We start from the raw sequence: 20576 nt of genomic DNA on the forward strand, positions 1-20576 counted from the left end.
CACAACTCACACATATGACTTCAATAGGGGGATGAACAAGAGAGGTATTAGAAATAAGACATGAAGATTAATCTTGATGAAGACATGAATGTTAAGACATGAACATTAATCACCTAATAAGAGTAATTCACTCTGTGGCAAAATATTTCAAAATAAAAAAGATTTAAAAAATTTCCAACAATTAAATTAAGATAATTAAAGTCTGTCATTGAATTCTAGGGCTATCCTAAGGCTAAGGCATTCTGATCTTACTTTACATCATTTCTCTTTTGTCCTTACCTGACCTTTACAGATCCTTGCACTTTAAAAAATACCTGACACACCTCCAATTTACAGAATTACAGAGTTAAATTTCTAATTTTTATGCTCCAGTTTTGGTGAGACTGTAGAATTTCATCTCCCAATTAATTCAATATCTCTTGGCATTGTAAAGTAGCTGTCTTTTAGAAACTAGAAGTAGCTACATTCACACATGTTTTGAATTTGGTAGAACCAATTCTGCATTAAAATAAAAGCAATTTATCAACATCTGATCTTTGGAAGGACAGGTACTGAAGCTGAACGTCAAACACTTTGGCCAGCTAATTAGGACTCATTGGAAAGATTGAAGGCAAAAGAAGAAGGGGACAGCAGAGGATGAGATAGTGACATCGACACAATGAACATGAATTTGGGCAAACTGCACAAGACAATGGAGGACAGGGCAGCTGGGCATGCTGTATGTAGTGCATAGGTTCATGAAGAGCTGGACATAATTTAGTGACTGAAAAACAACAAATCTAGGCCAGCTGTGGATTATTTAGTACAGTTCATATAAAAAGTACATTCCACATTATATCTTCTGATGATATTCAGAAATGTATAACTAGGCATGAGTTAAAGCATGGTTATCAATTTTTTTCTGGCTCTGTAGCAACTCAGGGCCACAGCATTTGTGAAAACTATTGTGTAGTGGGTCCGATGCAAGGAAGAGATGCCAGCTGGTGTGTGAGTTCAGCTCTTTATTGGAGGGGATGGCCCACTGGGGAATGAGGGTTACCTGGCCTCCTTAAATACCTAGCCAGGTAAGCGGACAGCCAATGGGGTTGGCCCTAGGTTTCCCGCCGAAACTGGGTTTCCCGCCAAAAACCGTTCAGGCCAACGCCCTCTGGTGGCTGTTGCTATGCAGGTGCCTGCATACATAACAAAAACTACAAATGCAATAGCCATTTGTCCAGTTGCATTTTGATCCTTGCTAAGCACATTGGTTTGTGCTTAAATTGTAAGCCGCCCTGAGTCTTCGGAGAAGGGCGGGATATAAATGGGATTAAAATTAAAAATTAAAATTAAAAAAATAAAAATCCTAATCCTATTTAGAGCAATTTGTTGACAGTTGAAACTTCCATGCAGTCAGCAAACAGACCCATTGGTAAACATACTTAAAGGCTAAAGTCATGGAGATGGCTGCTGGTTATGTGTCCTTTCTATATGCAAGAACACTTCTGAAACTTTGCTGAATAGGAAGATAGAAGTTTCAGTAAAAATAAAGAATAATCATATTTGGCTCAGTTGCAAACTAAAAGGGGACCAACCTTGAAGTGTGTTGCAGAATACAGATACAGAAACAATAATTGGAGACAAAGTAATTTGAATTCTGATTAGACAGCCACTTTATAGAGACATGGAAAACTCATCAAAATGCATAATTATAGATTTAATTGCAAGCCCAGGATATTATTTGATCTTGCATGTAGTTCTAATTTTAGCATAACAGTTATCCTCACCGAGTTTTATGTTAACTTTCATAAATTGAAACTTCACAATATTTCAAACTGGATTAGAAATGTTAATGGGTTTAACACTTGAATTTATCAGCTTTAAAAAAAGGAGAAAGGTTTTCCACTGCACCATCTTACAGTGTTTTTTTCTGGGGGGAAAAGGGAATATCTCATATTAATGCATTTAAAATATACTAGCATAGAACTTCTGTCAGAGCATATTTGCCTAGGTGTTTAGTAAACTCTGCCTTATTGTCAACAGTATCTCAAAGAATGGAAGAAGGCCATCAATGTATTAACAAGTAGTTAATCCCAGAAATGCATTACAAATGGAAAATGTATTTCCTCATCCATTTTCCTTCTAGGTAACACTTTCTAGTAGATATCTACTGTGTACATGTCCTATTAATTATAATGTTCCTATATTGTATGGGCAAACTTTGAAACTAAAGCAAATAATTGAAAATATCCTCATAAAGCAGAAGTGTTACCTCTTTCTCAGCAAAAGAATGTCCAATATAATAAGTTGACATCTTGAAAATGAAATACAAAAGTGTACGAGATCAGAACAGTTAGGGGGGGGGGGGGAAATGGCAAAATAACCTTTGACCATAACACCATATGCCATTTGTCATTTTAATAATTGATGTTATAATGTCTGAATAAGAAAACTGAAATCTGTTTGTTGTAATAGTAATCATTTGTTTTGTCAACAAAACAGTATATCAAATGATTTATATAGTATAGTTTATATTGAAGTAGTAACGGCAACATTCCAGGTTTGGCTTATCTAAGAAAGAAACACATGTTTTTCATACTGAAATGTATTTCAATTTATTTTATTTGCAATATATCCACAGCTCAAGATCCTTTCATCAATCATTGAGGTTTTGGTTTGGTAGGGCAGGGCTTTTCAACCAGTGGTACGGGTACCACCTGTGGTACATTGGCACCTAGCAGGTGGTATGCAACCATCCTAGAAAAGTGGTAGCAGGGGAGGGGAATGAGCTGAACCAGTGGCAGCACCGCACAAGCCTGAGCGAGAGATGGCTGGAGCTGCAGGGCTGTCAGGGCTTAGCAGAAGCGCCAGGATCAGTGCCACTTTCCAGCTGATTGGCACTTCTTCGGGGGCTGTCAGGGCTCAGGGGAAGCACCAGGATCAGCGCCAGGCTCCACCTGGAGCTCAGCGCTGATCCTGGTTGCTTCTGCTGAGCCCTGAAGAAGCAACAATGAGCTGGAAAGCAGCACTGATCCTGGCACTTCTTCTGAGCCTAGAAGAAGCACTGTTCAACTGGAATGTTGCAGCACCTCCAGGGTCTTGTGATTTACAGTACATTCAGATGCTTGGCAACTGATTCATATTTATGACAGTCACAGTGTCCTAGGGTCATGTGAACAAAACCTGCTGCAACCACACAGCAGAGGGGGGGGAATAAAAACCAAACACCCCACCCCCATCCCTGCTGCCAATCCTCAACGGAAATGCTCACAACAATGAAAACCTCGGACAGGAGGAAGAGTGCTGCTGGGTGGGCAGGCAGGTGTCTTGCTCGGCTGTGGCTTGGGGGGCACTTTTTCAGTGCCATTGTAACTTCAAACAGTCACTAAGCAAACTGTTGTAAGTTGAAGACTACCTGTACTTCATCACTTTTTTCCTTTTTGGGGGGGTCATCAAGTTTTTGACACCTTGGTAGGTGACTGGTGGTACTTGGATATTGCCATATCCTAAAAGTGGTACAATGAGTGAAAAGGTTGAAAAGCCCTGTGGTAGGGGACAAACTTGGCCATATATTTCTCTCACCCAGATGGGAGATTCCTACATATAGCAGTTCATATTTGAGAACCTTCCAACCAAATAACAATAATTAACAAATCTCAAAGTTTGAAAGCTGTGCTCACTTGTTAAGAAATAGAAAAAGTTGTTGGTAAGGAGATTACCATATCAAAGAATTCTGTTGTTGAATTTATCTGTGAACTTCATATAAAACTTGATGAACTTGATTCACTCACTCAGAAATAAGGGCTTGGTTTTGCAATTACAGTACTTTAAGAATTATCCATTTCTATCAAACATGAAACAGAATTATTCTTAAAACTTTTTATCTCAAATTATAAGGAACTATAAAGAAGATACAGAGATTTGAATTTCCAAGCTGAATTTTAAATTTCAGCATTAAATTGTACCTAGGGCTGATGAAAGGGGCAGGGGGGTGTCATGTATGTATGTTCTGAGTTGAAGATAACCATGTTCTGAATTGCTGAATGGGATCACATTTGGCATATGTACACTTGTTTATAGTGGTGAAATTGTTATTGTGTCAGCAATACTGATATTTTATAATGCTTAAGGGGATTTCATAATTACACTGGAAATTAATATGTTGTTGTACAGAGTCGCAGGTATGAAAATTGCATTGCTTTTCAAGAATCAGATGAACATTATATCATTTTAACAAAGTTTATCGGTGCCTTTTGAATCTGAAACTACCATTTCCCTATAGGAATGATAGCACAGCGTTCTGTGATAGAAATAAGCACATTAAAAAACTCCTCAGCATCTCTTCTGCCCTTGGTGACCTTGCCAATAAGAAAGCTTGACACAATGATTGGGATGAAAATATATTAAAGGTCATAACAACCCACTCCAGTGCTTCTGTTCATGAGATGATTATTTTATTAAAGAGTATCTACAATAATTCACTTGCTTTCGTATAACAAGTACATTGCTTTCTCAAGCAGCTGCACAATTACATGGACACTTAAGATCGTTGCTATTTTCCATTTCACCTGCACTAAATTACTTTGTCACTGCTGTTGAGTCAGGGCACTGCAAAAAAACATGGCTTTATAACAGAGAGTGTGTTCATTCAGAAATTAAACAGCTCTTCACACGTTAAGCACATTTGCAGTTGATCAAAGCTATCATTCTGTTTTTATTTTATTCCACCTTGGAATGTATGAATATCAGGATGAAGTGCAAGAAATAAATAACTATCTCAGAATGGTCGTCTCTATGTTGCTCCCATAACAACATATCCAGTAACAGTAATGTTTTATCTACATAGACTTTTCTCAAGCTGATAACATGCGAGTATTTTGAACTTCATCTCCCAGAATTTCAATATACTTGGTGGGCTTCAGGTTCTGAGACACTCTTTGGTATCACTCCCTCAGGTTAGTTTTATCTCAGATTGGACAGATGTGGAGCAAAAAGTTGAAAAATGGAAAAAAAAACAACCTACCAATGAAAGCAGTGTGAAAATGGCATCAATTATCTAGAGAGACAATGGGCTCCTTGTTACTGGATATGTTCAGGGAGACAGGCAAGACAGTCATCTCACCTTAATTTAGATTTCTGCACAGAGCAGGGAACTGGACTCAGTTGGCATAAAGAGCCTTTTCCAATTTGATAATTCCTTGACAATGGCTGTCTTGTGGGGAACGTCGGAGAAAAAGTCTTTGCACAAAGTAGCTTGTCAAATGTAGCTTGTCAAATATAGCTTCAGCAGTGGCTCCTTAAGGGCTTTAATATTTATATCTGAAATTTAACAACATAAAACGATGTGTTTTGCTTTCTTCTAAACACTTTTGCTGGCTTTTCAAAATCTTATTGTTTCCCCAAGTGCGGGCTGCAGAATGGAACATGTTATGCCAGCAGCAGCTCATCACTTATAGTAATGAAGGTGCCTTCAGGGGAATAAGATTCCAGTTAGGATCTCTCAGGGTATTTTGTGTTGGAGGGAAATATATTTGACTGTGGAAGCATTCCTTGCCAAGCTTTTGTGCAAACCCCTTTTCTTCTCCAGCTGCTACTTTTGGATTTTTAATGTGAATATTGTTGCCTCCATCCAACCAAATATAGGATGTGAGGAAAAATAATAATCAGATCCAGATGTCATATAAAATCAATCCATCAAAATGGCCCCAAAGCTGCCATAAATATAATGTATTTGTTTTCAACCACTGTAATGATGCAAGTCAACTGAAAGCTAGCAAGTCTTATCAGCCTTCAATTCCTATAACATTCAATAAAAATGCACCATGTTTTAAAAATAATTTTAAAAGTAGGGCAGATATGCTTCTGTTATCCTGTTATTTGTGTCAAGCCTGCAGCAATTCAGTAAAATGGACATTTTCAACAATAAAAGGCATAAGAAAAAAAAACACTCTAATTATAAAAGGCTGAAATCCATGACTTCTCCTTTGTACCCCTGTAATCTCTGTTGTCATCAGACATTGTCTCTTGATAAAGCTGAATTCCAGGCACCCAACTGATGAAGAAAAGGTATTTTGTGCCTGATAAAGGCTATGCCACTCTGCTGGTAAATGGTGAATTCATGTTTGGAAGTAGAATCTATATTCTTATAGCAGTGTGGAAAGAAAAACCCATAATGGGCAGGGACCTTAAATTGACAATTGAATGGTGAGAATAAAGATTCTGGATATCCATTTGAATGTCATAGTTTTACTTCATAAGAAGCTGTTATTGTCTAGTGGTAGAAAGCTCAGAGTCAAGTCAAGCCAATTTTTATATGATTTAGGACTCCACTTTTTAAAGATAAGTTCAAGTAGCATATTATCAAAAGGGCAGCCCAAAATCTCCAGACTTAATTGTATTTAGATGAGGAGTGCAAAATACTACAGATGATTCTGCAAGCAGAACACATCTTTAATTTGTTAAAAAATAATATCCTTCAAACTATTACATGACCTAAAATTTGCCATGCTGATAGGGTGATTTTGAGAAGTTTCAAGAAATGCAAAAGTAAGTCCGAAATTTGCATGTGATTTGCAGATTGCCTACTTTTGCTCATATCCTAGATGTATCCAGCCCACACGTGTATAGTTAAATACGCAGACTCATAAATTCATCCTCAAAAAAAAATCCTAAAACTATACTCATAATAATCATAATCCTCAAACTCAAATGTTTATTGGCTAACAGTCAATGAGACAATGCTAAAATCATGAAATTAGTAATGCCATCTTTACAGGAGCTATCACCTGTGATTGTGCTATCCTTAAGAAGGAATTAGCTGCCTTTTTCAATGCTTCAATGCGGGTGGAGCTCTTCTAGTAATAGAAAAACCCAAATTTGTCAGGGGAGTAGTTCACTGTTTCTTTTCTTTGCTCTCCCCCAGAAACAAATGGCTATGTATTTTTCTAATAGTGAGAAAATAATTGGGAACTGGTCACTTTTCAGTTTCCAAAATTCTTTTTCTTTAATACTAAATGAAATCTGACACCAATTACACCTACTACTAGCAAATGCTCTCAGTCTATAAAAGCTATCTTGACACTGAGTCTGAACTGCAAAGCTCATACCTGAAATATCCAATCATTTTTTTTAGATTGTTTTGATACACATTGTCTCCTTCTCATCTGATGAAGAATTTTGGAAAACTCGAAAGTTTTCATGCTGTTTTGAATCATTTTGGGCTAGCTTAATAAATATTTTATCCAGTTATAGATTTTTATTGTATTTTGTGTGATGAAACAACGTGACTATGACTTCTTGATATAGTTGAAAGAAGAATCTAAGTTTTATTGATTGTCACCACAGTTTAGCTAAACAAGTGAACTAGTCTTCTAGAACAGTAGAAGTTCTAGTTCTAGTCTCAGTCCTAGCATATTTAGTGGGTACCAAATAACTTAGCTATTCCCCAGATTTTTCAGTTGTATCACTGTTGCAATATGATTCTTGGTTATAACTCTGGAATTAAAATATCCACTTCAATATATATTTTGAACATTTTTAAAATATATATCAAAGTGTATATTCACTTCATTCCAAAATAAGTCAAATATTTGAAAGTCAGAGACTTTACTACATCTGTCACCAGAATTTTCCTATTTTTTAAAAAAGTTTTTTTTAAAAAAGAAAAACAGAAAAAGAAAAAAAGATAATTGACTTTCTCTCTTTATCACATACCCTCATTGTCTTTCTCTCTCTCTCTGGACTTATAGGATAGGATTTTTTTGTTTTCAGACTCAGAATAATATGAAAATGCATTATGATGGGTGCAGCAGTCTACGGTGGAGACTCCATTTCAGGATGTAGGAAATCCAGAGCTGGGCTGGTCCAGGCATCAGTGACAGCAGGAACCACCCACAAAGGAAGAGAGAGAAAGGAGGTAGGGGAAAGGAATTTTTTTAAAAAAAATGTTCTTTATTTTTAGTTTAAGAATACTATTAATGCATGTACTGTATATAGGACTGTATATGAAAATAATATAATAATTTTGTGACATCTGGCCTGTATTTGACACTGAATTTGCAGGGTTTTCCCACAACATGAAAAATATTTCCAGGGTTCCTCCAGGCTCAAAAGATTGCAAAAGGCTGAAGTACAGTATGGATATGATTAATTTTCACTACAGCAATTTTGGAACAATGTGGACTTGAGAGTCCCAAAATACTCTGCAGGTACCAAACACCCTGAGGATCCTTCATTATTGATTGTCATCACTAAAACCAATAATTGTCTATGTCAGTGGTCCCCAGCCCCTGGTCCATGGACCAATACCAGGCCGTGGCATGCCAGCAACCCATCTGCACAAACAAGCAAAGCACCATCCGTGGGATGCAGGCAGCACACAAAACCACGCACTCTCCAGACCATGGAAAAACCTTTCTCCACAGAACCAGTCCCTGATGCCCAAAAGGTTGGGGACCTCTGGTCTGTGTGGTCAACCCTTCACAGTATATCAAACTTGAACACCAAACTCATGAATACTAATTATAGGGTTACAGTAATAGAACCTTGCAACTTTGAATGTATCTCCCCACACTCTGCCTTTATCATGATGATATGGTTTCTTCAATTCCATTTCTACTTTGGCCTGATATTTCCTTTACCCCCCGACTATTGACTATGGCTTTCCTGCTCTTCCTCAGGTTATTTCCCCAGCCCTTCACACTAAAGCAACAAACCATTTTTTAAAAAAAAAACCATAATTCTGTGTATTTTCTTGCAATCTTTCAGCATTTCATGATCTCATATCTGAGATGATCTTCATGTGCATCTTAATTTGTGAACTGAATGTCTTCAGATTGAGCTAGCCATAAACAATAAATTGATTCTGGACTATTAAAAAGCCATGATATGATGTGACTGAATGTTGTCTGAACAGCGAGATTGCAGATTAATGTTTTTATGACAGCAGATATCAAATGCTCTCTGTGGTCATGATTGATTTAGTTGTATTGTAAGGCAATATAGGGTCGCAATGTTCAGCCCTCTTTACTCTTTTGTTAAGGTGTATTAAATTTATTAGCTTTACATACATTCTAATACAACAGATAATCATGCTGGGTATAATTCAGAATAATTGTCAATTTGGGGGAGAGGTGATCAACATTGCATATATTTAATGAACTAGACACTGATCACCACTATGCAATTATACACCATCATTGCATACTATGAAACTGCTTTCATGAAAAATGGGCGCTCAGAAAAATATTTCATGGCTCACCCTCTTTCAGGAGACCTTCTCTACCCAAGGATTTATTTGTTAGCAAGGGCAAACAGGTGGAAAGCTACCCTTTTAAAATATCTCATAGTTCCCAAGAACTAGGACATAGCAAAAATAGAATGAAGGTATGGTAAGGAAAACTATAAGGAGCTCTGAAGAAACAAAAGCCCCTAAATAAGTGCAGGACCTAAAATACGTATTTTATATACAGTAGAACTTTGAGGTTTTGAGGTATTTAATGAAATTCACTTTGTTTTCCTTCAGACATTCAAAAGGGTGAATTGTAGCCATCCAAAATGAGGAGGAAGATCAGCAAAGGTAAACCCAGGTGAGATTTGCCTGAAGTTGCCACATGCCAGTGTTAGGACTGCATCTCAGCCAGATGGGTTTTACAGCAGCCAATGGCTTGAAATTTCTATCAAAAAGAGGATACAAAACCCACAGTACAAAAGAGCTATCTAGAACTCCCTAGTCAAGAATCCTATGCTTAAGCCCCGATGCAGATATTTAATTCTTGTTTGTAGCCAGTTTTCATCATTCTTGGCATGATGCTAGATCCTGAAAATGTGTTGGCACCTGTTTGTGCCTAAGAACTGTGTAACTATTTCTTAATTTATGGACTGAATCAGTGTATTCAGTCAGTGGCCTCACAATGAAAAACCCTCACAATGAGGCCCTGTCAGGTTTTTGGCAACAGCATCCTGAAAGACATAAAAACAAGTTTAAACACTATCATTTGTGCATAATTCTCTCCTGGCATCTCTCTTCTGCTGCCACAATTTGCAGCCTGAAACCACTTATTTCTCTTCTCCTGCCTCTAGAAATAGTCCAGCCTTAAGTGGATTTAATTCCAACCCAGAAGAGAAACAGCCTTGTCAGGGCTTGGTTGTATGTGTGTGTTTGAAACAACAGGGCTTCCATTTGCTGCACAGCTGCATTGCTTTGAATCTTGGGGCTGAGCCAGAACTCTGTACCCACAGAGAACTGTCTGGAATGATAAATACACAGCTGCCTATGGAAAGGGCCACAAGCATAATAGATAGCCATGTCTCAACTAGACGTTGTCTGGACCAACACAAGCTATTAATCTGCTCTGTGTGTGTGTGTGTGTGTGTGTGTGTGTTAAGTATTGCAAAACATGTGCAAAATGGGGATGGCTGGCAATGAGGGGATAGCAAGAAGCTGTAAATATTTTCCAAAGGTATGTGCCAAAGCTGATTTATGGCCGTTAAGCCCTCTTGTTGCAAATAGTTCATAAAGCGTATGACCTAAGTACTTGCCCACAGGGCCACAATAACATTTATCTAGTATAAATTAATGTGTTTCAACCACTAATTCAATTTGGCTAGCTAATTCTTATGGTTTTGGCTGAGTCTGACCTCTGTAACAAAGCAGAATTCTTACAGAAATGACTCACCATTCTGGCTGTTTTGTTTCAGGCTCCTAAGTAATGTTTGAACAAAGACGTCTATCGGTGGAGCAGCCATAAAACTCTTATCTTGAGAAAAGGTTGGGATCAGCACTAATTGAAACTTCCTTTTCATAGGCGACTGATCAACACCGGCTGTGAACATGAACCAAAAAGGTATTTAGATATACATTATATTACAAAACCAACAAAGCTCTGCAGCTGAAGCCCTCCTATTCAGCAGGGATACAATCTTTCTAGATAGCAAATGATCCAAAACCACTTCTATTTTGAAGATATTTCACAACGCCTAATGAATCCAATCAGCATTATTAGGTTAATCATCATTTTAATATTATATGAGAAAGGCTGGATCTGAAGGCAGATCTAACATTCCTCATGTACTTAGGTAATGAGAAACTCCTTGGCTGGTTCAGGCTTTTTGTGCTTAACTGGCTTGGGTCCAGTAGCATCTGCAGCAAACTTCAGTGGTACAAAAATCGTATCCTGTGCACATCATGGCAAAGCCCACATTACTTATTTGTGTCTTAAGGATTTCTTTCATTTCACCTGCAGTTCTAATCACATTTAGAATACGTCTGCTGGATGGTAACTATTAGTTACTACCATTCTAGGTGTGTCCCCAATCTACAGAACTAGAATTCTCTTTTAAGGAGAGGTGGGCATGTTTGTAATTTTAGGAAGAGTGAGGTGTTCACCTTTAGTGATCTAAGTTATTTTTCTAAAAATACCTTTCCTCCCGTACTTCAAGAATCTGTTTGAAATTTAGACTGCTTCAGACAGATGAGGTCATAGGCATTGATACAGGCAGAGAGAAGGGGGTGGAAGGACTTTTAAATATAATCAATAGTTTCTGTATGATTGAACAAGGGGGAGTCTGCAGAGAAAACAGAGCTTCTCTCTGTTTCTCAAATGTTCTCGGGCTCACTTCTTTCATCTCATTTTGTGCCTCAAGTCTAAGATGTGAGTAGCTTGTCTGTGGTACATCTTTCTCAATAGGCCTGATTTAGGGCTATTAAAAGGCAAGGCACAATTAAAAGAAGCAATGGCAGGCAAGCCTTGATCTTTATTTTAGTCATTGTCAGGATGCTCTAAAGGCCACCACCAAAAGGATAACTCTGCCTTCTTATAAAAGTACAATTATAGGCCTCCTTTCAAAGAATGCTGACATGTAGGAGAAAAGAAACAGGCACAAAAGAGCAAAGATTTTTTTTTTAAAAAAAGAAGAAATTATACAATATATATAATACAATAGTTACAGGAAGAAAATAATTTAGCTTATAAATAACTCAATAGATCATAACCACACAAAATCATTAATCTTCAAACTGTAATAAAAAAACCCAGTTTATTGGCATAGTGAATCCTCATCTGCCATTAAAACTATTTGATAGATCCCATGCATGACAAAATTCAAAGTTCTTCATAAATTAGTAAGGATCATCATAATAAATACAATATAACAGTAGCATGAAATAATTGAAATTCTATAGCATATGGCAGGGGTGTCAAACTGCCAGTCCACGGGCCGGATGCGTCATCAGGAAACCAGGCCCATTCCATTGCCATCAATGGAGAAAAAGCTCCAATACTTCGCGCAATGTCACGTGACATCGTGGGTTTGACATGTCTGGCATAGGGTGTTTGCAAGGGAGGTTTAAAATAAGTCAAGATGTAATCATGCAGTTGAGGCCTAAACTTTCTTTATTTCTTTGTTTGCTTATTATATTGAAATGCTGCCAAAATAAAAAAATATTTCTGGCTGATAATACAAAAATAAAAATAAAACAACCACTGTTATAGACAGTCCACATAGACACAAAGCTACAACAGATCTGAGTGACATCAGCCAAATGCTATGCAGACTGGTCACAGAAGCAGCTGAAGGATTGCAAGATGGATTCCCCCTCAGAAGAGAGTTCACCATTCTGTTCAGAACCAATGTATGACAGGTGTCTGATGTTTTAAGGGAGGAAAGGGAAGCATGCTTGGCTGTCTTATTGCCACATCTTAGCCCAAACTCCAATCAGATTCCATTCTAAACTTCCTCCATACATGTCCGAGGCATTGTTTCAGGTCCTTCATCTCCAGAAGGCTTCAATAAACCAAGTCTTCACATAAATAGGACATAATATCCAGTACCTGGCTTGCTTCTTTGTACCAGCCACTCATAGAAATCCCCAAGCAATTCTAAAAACTAGTTGGATCCCTTAGATGCCTGTAAAAGTGCATCAAAATCAGTCTCACTTCCCTGTGGAGGTCCCAGGGAGGCAATCATATGCAACCTGACCAGGGCATGATCTGACCATGGAAATTCCTTCCATTTCCACATCCTTCAACAGCTGTTTGGGCACTGCCAGATAGCCTGAAATAATTCCATGTTTCTTACTGTGGGCATAATCTCCCAATCCTTATCCAAATCAGCCTCAGAAGCCTGCAGATTGAAGTCACCCAACACCAAAAGACATGGATGTTCCACTACCAATCCCTAGGGCAAATCAAAAAGTTCAAGGAAGGAATTTGTTTGGCAGCAGTAAGATTGGTATATAAGCAAGACTCCTAACTGGTATCCATAGTCCAGCATCAAAAATAGGCACTTTTTGGATTAAAATCTGGTGGAATATGCAGAAGATATTTAAGCAAAGGATAAAGTTTTGTCCGCAGTTGTTCTTATTGGGCATAATTACAGATACTACTGTTGTGGATACCAAGTTGATGCTGAACTTAATTACGGCAGCAAGACTTTTAGTAGGTCAATATTGGAAGAAGGAGGAACTGCTGACTATAGAAGAATGGACTCTAAAAGTTTCTGACCTGGCGGAAATGGCAAAGATTTCGGACTATTTGAAAGACCATTCGCAACAACGTTATATTATGGAGTGGAAAAAGTGGATTGATTATATCCAGAACAAATATGGGACCAAAAAGTTTCATTTAGCATTTGTATAAGTTTTTTTTTATATGATATTAGTATTGTTTGTAGTCATTTCATATGAGCTAGAGTGTGATAGACTTAATAGTTTATTGTTGTTAACATATGGTTGTTTATGATTGTTTTTACTTTTATACCTTGTATTTAGCTCTGGGAAGTCGGGGAGGGGGGAGGGGGGAGGGGGGAAGGGGGGAGGGTTAGGGAGGGTTAGGAAGGGTTGGGTGGAGGGAGGGGGAAGGGATTGTTAAAGATAAAATGTATTGTAAAACTTTTCAATTAAAAAAAATAGGCACTCACATTCCAATATCTTCACAGTAGTGCACCTGGTTACAATTTGATTGTTTTATTCAGCTGGAACTCACTCTAAACCCTCTCACTAAGAGGAGAAAATTGCTGATGGGTGACTGAGAACAAACTGTTTAACATCTCTAGCACAAACACAGAATGACCATCCCAGAATCTGCATGTAGCAGATGGATTACTGTATGATGTCTAATAAATAGTCATTGTAAGCAAGAAGCATGGTTCTGAGTCACATCCACTTGGTAAGATAAACTTATACAATCCTACCCAACTAAATGCGATATTAGGATTCATTCATGTACTCCATTTCAGTGTACTAGCAAACCCATGTAAAACAGTTTCCTTCACAAGGTAACCCAGGACCATTCTTTGTAAATTGAAAAGTAAAATTTCATTAATGAAAATAATTCTTTTTTTCCCATTTAAGCATGACTGCATTCTTAGAATTTCTCAAACTAGGTGGGGATTTTCCTTTGCAACACAATGAATTCTAAATTCTCTCCTCTGTGTTAAGTGCACAATAGAGTATGTTAATGCCATTTAGGACACATTCTATGCAATTAACACATTTCACCTATGGAGTATTATACAATCTAAAGCAGACATGTCAAACACAAGGCCCGGGGGGGGGGGGCAGATCCGGCTCCCGCGAAGTGGCTTCATGCGGCCTGTGAAGCCATCCTGGAAACAGTGAGGGAACGGCCCCCACTGCCTTGGCCCTGGCCCAGAGACCCTCCTTCTGCTAGAGACCCTCAGATCCTGCCCAGGCCCCCATAGGCATCCTTGATGTGAACGATATAGAGCTGGCCATGCCCACCCAGTAGGCCATACGCACTCTAGCCACGCCCACCCAGTAGGCCATGCCCACCCAGGCCATTCCCACCTGGCCCCCTGAGGGCAACTGCAATGCTGATGTGGCCCTCAATGAAATTGAGTTTGACACCCCTGGTCTAAAGGGTTTCCTCATCCTGGCTTGGTACATGACTAATGCAATTCCTCCAGCTTTTTTTGTTTGTTTGTTTGTTTGTTTTTGGGCAAAGGCTATTATATGAGATGGTAAATTTTCTTAAACAGAAAGCGTCAAATTAGCTGTAAAGGAAATGAAAGCATTTTCTTATATGTTCCAACATGAAGCAAAATATACTCTGTGATCCTCAACAAACAATAATCCAAGAGAATTTAATAGTGAGGTAGTATACATATATCCTGGATTCAGAAATATATACATATGAAAGAGATTCTCTTCCTTCCTTCCTTCCTTCCTTCCTTCCTTCCTTCCTTCCTTCCTTCCTTCTCAATTTAGTTCTTGTTCAAAACACATTACAGGATTAAGTGGGAGCTTTTTCAGGACTGCACACAAAGAAGTGCTAGATTTCAAAGTTTTCCCAATTCCCAGTCAGTGAACAGATTATTACAATACAACTCAGGGCCATTTAGTTGAGATGGGAACTTTGCATATATACTACCTGCTGTCAAAGCCGTCTGCGCTGAAAGAACCAGATGACAAAACGTGGTACGGTCAACAACGAGGGTTTCTTTACTCACGAAAACTCCAGGTATCTACAAAGTCAGCATTGGGAGCTAGTCGCCCCAACGCGTCTTTAATACAGTGTGGGTAATCAGCCCCACCCTTTCCCATGCAAACCAGCATCCGGCTGGCCCTGGATAAATCCCACCCTCTTCCCGTCTCCTCACGCATCTTCCATCTCCCTGCACCCAAGCTCCCACAATGACTTCCTGCCAAGCATCAGGTAAGTGTATGTCCCTAACCTTCCTGTTGTGCCCCCCAGCCCTCCTAACATGCTCCCCTCCACCTCCCAGTGCATAATCGCCATAGCCCCTTCGGCAACCCCCCCTGCAGGCCCCACGACAGCCTGTTATCCGAACTTAATCCCAGCTCTCTGCCGAGGAACAGGCAGCTGGGGAGACACAGAAGGTCCGGTGGCTGCCCTCCTGGATGCCTGCGGGTCCTTTTGGTAGTCCCATCGACGCAGACGCGCCTGCAGGCCCCGGAGCAGCTGCTCGTCGGGGAAATGGCTGCGGATCCTGCGCGGCTGCCCGTGGCATCTGGTGCTCAGCCGGCTGCTGGAAATGCTGTTCCCAGGTGGGTTCAGCAACAGGGCTGTGTGGGCAGGCAGTTTGCGCAGCCTTCCCCGGACACCCCTCGCGATGTCGAGCCCACAGGGCTTGACACCTGCCTTCTGCTCCCTGGATTGTGGTGCCTCCATTTTCTTTTCTTTTCTTTCCATTATTACCTTAAAAAAAAAGCTAACACCTTCTGCATTGACTAGATAGCTTATACAGGCACAAGAACCTGTATATGTTCTAAACTATAACTCCCAACAATCCCAGTCAATATGACAACTCTGAGGGATGCTGGGAACTGTACTTCAGAGAAATTGGGAATATTACAAGTTTCTCATCCTAAACTACATTTTGACACTGAAACATTTAGTATGTTTTATATTTCACTGTATTGCTTTCCCCCCTATTTTAGGAGTCTTTTATTTATTTAATCAATTTCTTCAGGGAAATCTAGTTCAAAATTAGTATAGACACTTTGGAAATCATTTTGGTAATGCTACAGTTGTCCATAATGTAATAATCCTATTTCAGACAGTTTTCTTCCCCTGTAATCTATTAGTCACTTGAAACATCACACAAAATTATAAATGATTAAGAATCTGAAATAATGTGAGATATAAATATACAAAGAAATATTCAAGGAAAAAAACAGCAACGGCAGTTTGCATTTATTCTGTCTAAAAAAATGATGTACATGGTTTGGGAAAAATAAATGTCCTTGTTTTGGAAGCAATTATATGCATGCACACAAAGGACACATACAGTGTATGCTGTCAACTATCTTAACCATTCTATACTGTGAGACTAATTAGGAATGGTTGTTTTTTTCTAGAAAGGAATTATAGCATTTATTCAGGAAAATATAAATGTAATTAGTTGTGTCATGTGTTCCCTAAAAAAATCTTCGGATATTTATCTGAGCTATATTATATTGCAGAAGAAAATCAACCTCAGTGAGTTGTGACTGATTTCTTTTGCAGAAACTAAAATATTTCTCAAATTTGCCTTAGCCCTTGATGGAAAAAGAGTAGGTTTATTGATAGAGGGTTAAATGCAACAATCTAGCTATGTCATAATTAGTATTTAATTTAAACAACCCTCACTTGAAATAGTGTATTATATTATTATGCATGAAGCAGTCTTCTCTAATTATAGCCTCTGATATTATACCCCACAATAATACAGAAGCAGATATATACATAGCCCTTCACAGCTCCCTGCTTCTAAATGCCAAAAGAAATTTGTTATGAAGTTTTCAAATAAATGTTCATAGATGTTTATGAATTCTTCTATTGTGCTGGAGGAATGTATAGACCTAATGACCGTTGTGTCAGGACTACAGATAATAAACAGGTTTCCTGCTGTTTCACACCTAAACTAATTCTGCATGACTAGCATATATTAGAGAAGAATAGACAATAACAGCAAAATAAATATAAATAAATATAAACAACAATGACATGACATGTCTTGATAGTTTCCCAAAAAACTATCTTGTAAAAAGAACAGCTTACTGTCAACAAAATCAGGTAATGGTTAAATTTTTTACATCTTGATAACTTGAATTTTAATTCAATCCACTCTCTAATCAATAAAAATGTAACATTCCCTTTAATGTATCTAGGGTCCTACATGAGGTAACTAGCTGGAAGAGATTGAAAGTGGAGAAGTTTCATAAGATGAATGAAAGAAAGAAAAAATTAAATATAAGTAATTTGGAATTAACTGTAATAAATAATTTAAAATGTTTGTTAAATAAAGATCTATGTGACTAATTAATAAATGCCACCTGATCAGCTGCTTTCTACCAGACCAGGTGCTATCTACCCAACCTGGGTAAGTTCATGGCTACTGCCTATATCTCATTATCATGTTGTCCTTTGCCCTCTGTATTCTCTGTATTTGGCAATAGTATGAATAAATAGCTTCTGCAGATAATGATACATTTATATGTTCGATCCGGCAAAGAATGGATTGTAATGGCTTCAAACTGTGATGTAGTAATGGTAAATCACAGAAGTGATATCAACATATCTATATTGGAACATTCAGAAAAGAGACCTAAAAACTTGTCTTACCTCACAGGCTTGGAAGAAAGCATGGTGGCTCAGTGGCTTAATGAGATGGTCTTTGCTCCAGAGTTTGAGTTCTAGCAGGGTGGCAGGTTGAACTCCTATCACCTACCTCACTTCTGCCCACCTAGCATGGTGAATGCATGTTCTATGTGAGTAGATAAATAGGTACCACTTTGGTAAGGAGATGAGCTGGTGCCCCGTGTAGGTGGTCAGATTCCTGCCAGCTCTGAACCTTCCCAGTTGCAATGCCCGTATGCAAGGCTGCTTTGGTGGAGGAAAAGGGCCTTGGATGATGCCACAGGAAGAGCTGCTCACCTTTCTTTCTGGTGCGAAGCTATCTCACGCTCCTGTGGCACACCTTGGGAAGCCTGCAAGCATGTACCACAACAGAGCTAGTAAATTGGCAGTCAAAGTATTACTTTGCATTTGCATTGTAGTCTCCTAGCTAATGCAACAATGTCATATGCTAAATAAACAAACAAACAAATAATACATACATACATACATACATACATACATACATACATACATACATACATACATACGGGCTTGGAATTGCAGACACCTTTCCTCTGCTGTGACTTCTGTCATTATTATGTTATGATACCCAACTTTATTGCTCCAAACCAACCAACACCAAACAGAAATAATCAGAAGTCTTGATTATTATCTAACTTTGATAACAGAATGGATAAAGGAGAAGAAACTCTAATTTAATCCATTCAAGTATGGAAATATTCTTGGTAACCTAATGAAATGAGCCATAGTTTATGAGAGCTAGTGTCATTTAATAAACTGTATTAGTTGGAATAGGTACAATTCAGAGAAGCTGGTCTAAAATGCAGAATTCCTCTCTTTCAAACACTGTGGTTCCAATAAAATCCATCTACTATTAAAAGGTGACCATCCTGGCAGCTTCCCAATTTACTGTCATTTCTTATTTAGTGCTAGTAGGATTAAAAAAAAAATTGTTAATAATGCCATGAATTTAGTCTCTGCTTACTATGATCCCTTGAGCACCCCTAGTTCCCTGTTTTCAGCTTAACATTAGTAAATCAGCAACTTTATTTTCACTCTTCTTAGATAGCTAGTAAATATTTCTAAAGTGAGAGTACAGAGATAAAACTCCAAGCCTTACATCATAAGTTAGAACTGTCAGCTCTATTTAAAATAAGACTGACTGGTTGTAACCTGACTCAGAGATCTTAAATGAGGAAATCACCGCTATCTGGAAAACAGGAATCAAAGGCAGTATCGTTTTTTTTATATATAGTTCTATATGGTGAAATTGTGGTCCATTTTTGGAGCAAGACTATTTTACCACCAGCATTCCAAACATACGGTATATAAATAAATACTACTATACTGTAGATTGTGGTTATTCTTTTATTCCAGGTGGTTTTGGTTTTCTGTTTTTATTGTTTGAGAAATAGAAGATATTCATTGCTAAATACTTGGGAATCAGGGACTGGTACTTTCCTTTCCTCTTTTGTTTCTTCAGCCATGTTGTTTAGTAATGTTCTTCATAGGAAAAGACCCCCAAAGCATGACTGGTACTCCATGTATACAGGAAAGTTGTTATTTGATAGTCCCAACTTGTTTTGAAAGTTAAAAAATTATTTAATGCCTCGGATTATAGGATTCCTATACTTATTACACCTAATACATATGTGAGTCAAGAAATAGCATATAAGAAATACAATAGTATGGATTGATTGGTTATGTAAAACTAAATACCACTATCACTTAGGCTTATATACTGCTTATATACCATTTCACAGTGCTTTACAGCCCTCTCTAAATGGTATACAGAGTTAGCATATTGCCTCCAACAATCTGGATTCTCATTTTACTGATCTCGAAAGGAGAGAAGGCTGAGTCAACCTTGAGCTGGTCAGGATCGAACTTCTGGCTGTGGGCAGAGTCATCTGCAATACTGTATCATCTTGGCTCTTATGACTCCTAAATCATGGTGAGTAGTCATATTAATTGCAAATAGATTAATTTGTTTTATATTAAAGTTAGCATTTTATCTGGACATATTCATTGTATTTCTCTCTGCAAAAGTTTGAAGTGCATTCCCTGGCACTGAAGCCCAGCTGAAGCTCTCAGTCCTAGAAATGTAATATATTCTTGGTTTTTAAAAATTATTAGATTTCATGTGATATACTTAACACCAGACAGCTCACATAGCAGTCGCTTCTCCAGTGTTATCTGTACAGAAAGACTCTTGTGAAGTTAGGCTCATAAATAGTTCCTGACCAAAGTCAGCTAGTGATCTTCTCAAAAGAAGGCAGAGTTTAAGGAAGAGCTAAGTGGATTTATAAGTCAACAGAAAGAATATAAGAATAAAGAACAATCCATTTTAAATAGTGTTTTTTTATTTTTCTTTCATTAAAAAATTATACTACCCTAAGAAGTCCAGAGATGCAGCCCTGCAGCAAATGATTTTATAAATCATTTCGAAAACAGCATAATTATGAGTGATCCCTGCCAGATATACATATAGCAATCAAT

The 20576-nt window shown here is 38.1% G+C and overlaps 1 long non-coding RNA gene across 1 annotated transcript; it reads right to left on the reverse strand.

Annotated features, from left to right (window-relative positions):
• Positions 1 to 9790: 9790 nt before the first annotated feature.
• Positions 9791 to 18421, reverse strand: LOC308661611. Its single transcript, XR_014024985.1, has 3 exons — positions 18063 to 18421; positions 10653 to 10799; positions 9791 to 9936 (listed from the first exon to the last, which is right to left on the reverse strand). It is a non-coding gene; the product is annotated as an uncharacterized lncRNA (long non-coding RNA).
• Between the last annotated feature and the right edge of the window lie 2155 nt (positions 18422 to 20576).

Source organism: Vipera berus (genome assembly GCF_964194415.1).
Source record: "Vipera berus genome assembly, chromosome: 2".
NCBI classification, from domain to species: domain Eukaryota; kingdom Metazoa; phylum Chordata; class Lepidosauria; order Squamata; family Viperidae; genus Vipera; species Vipera berus.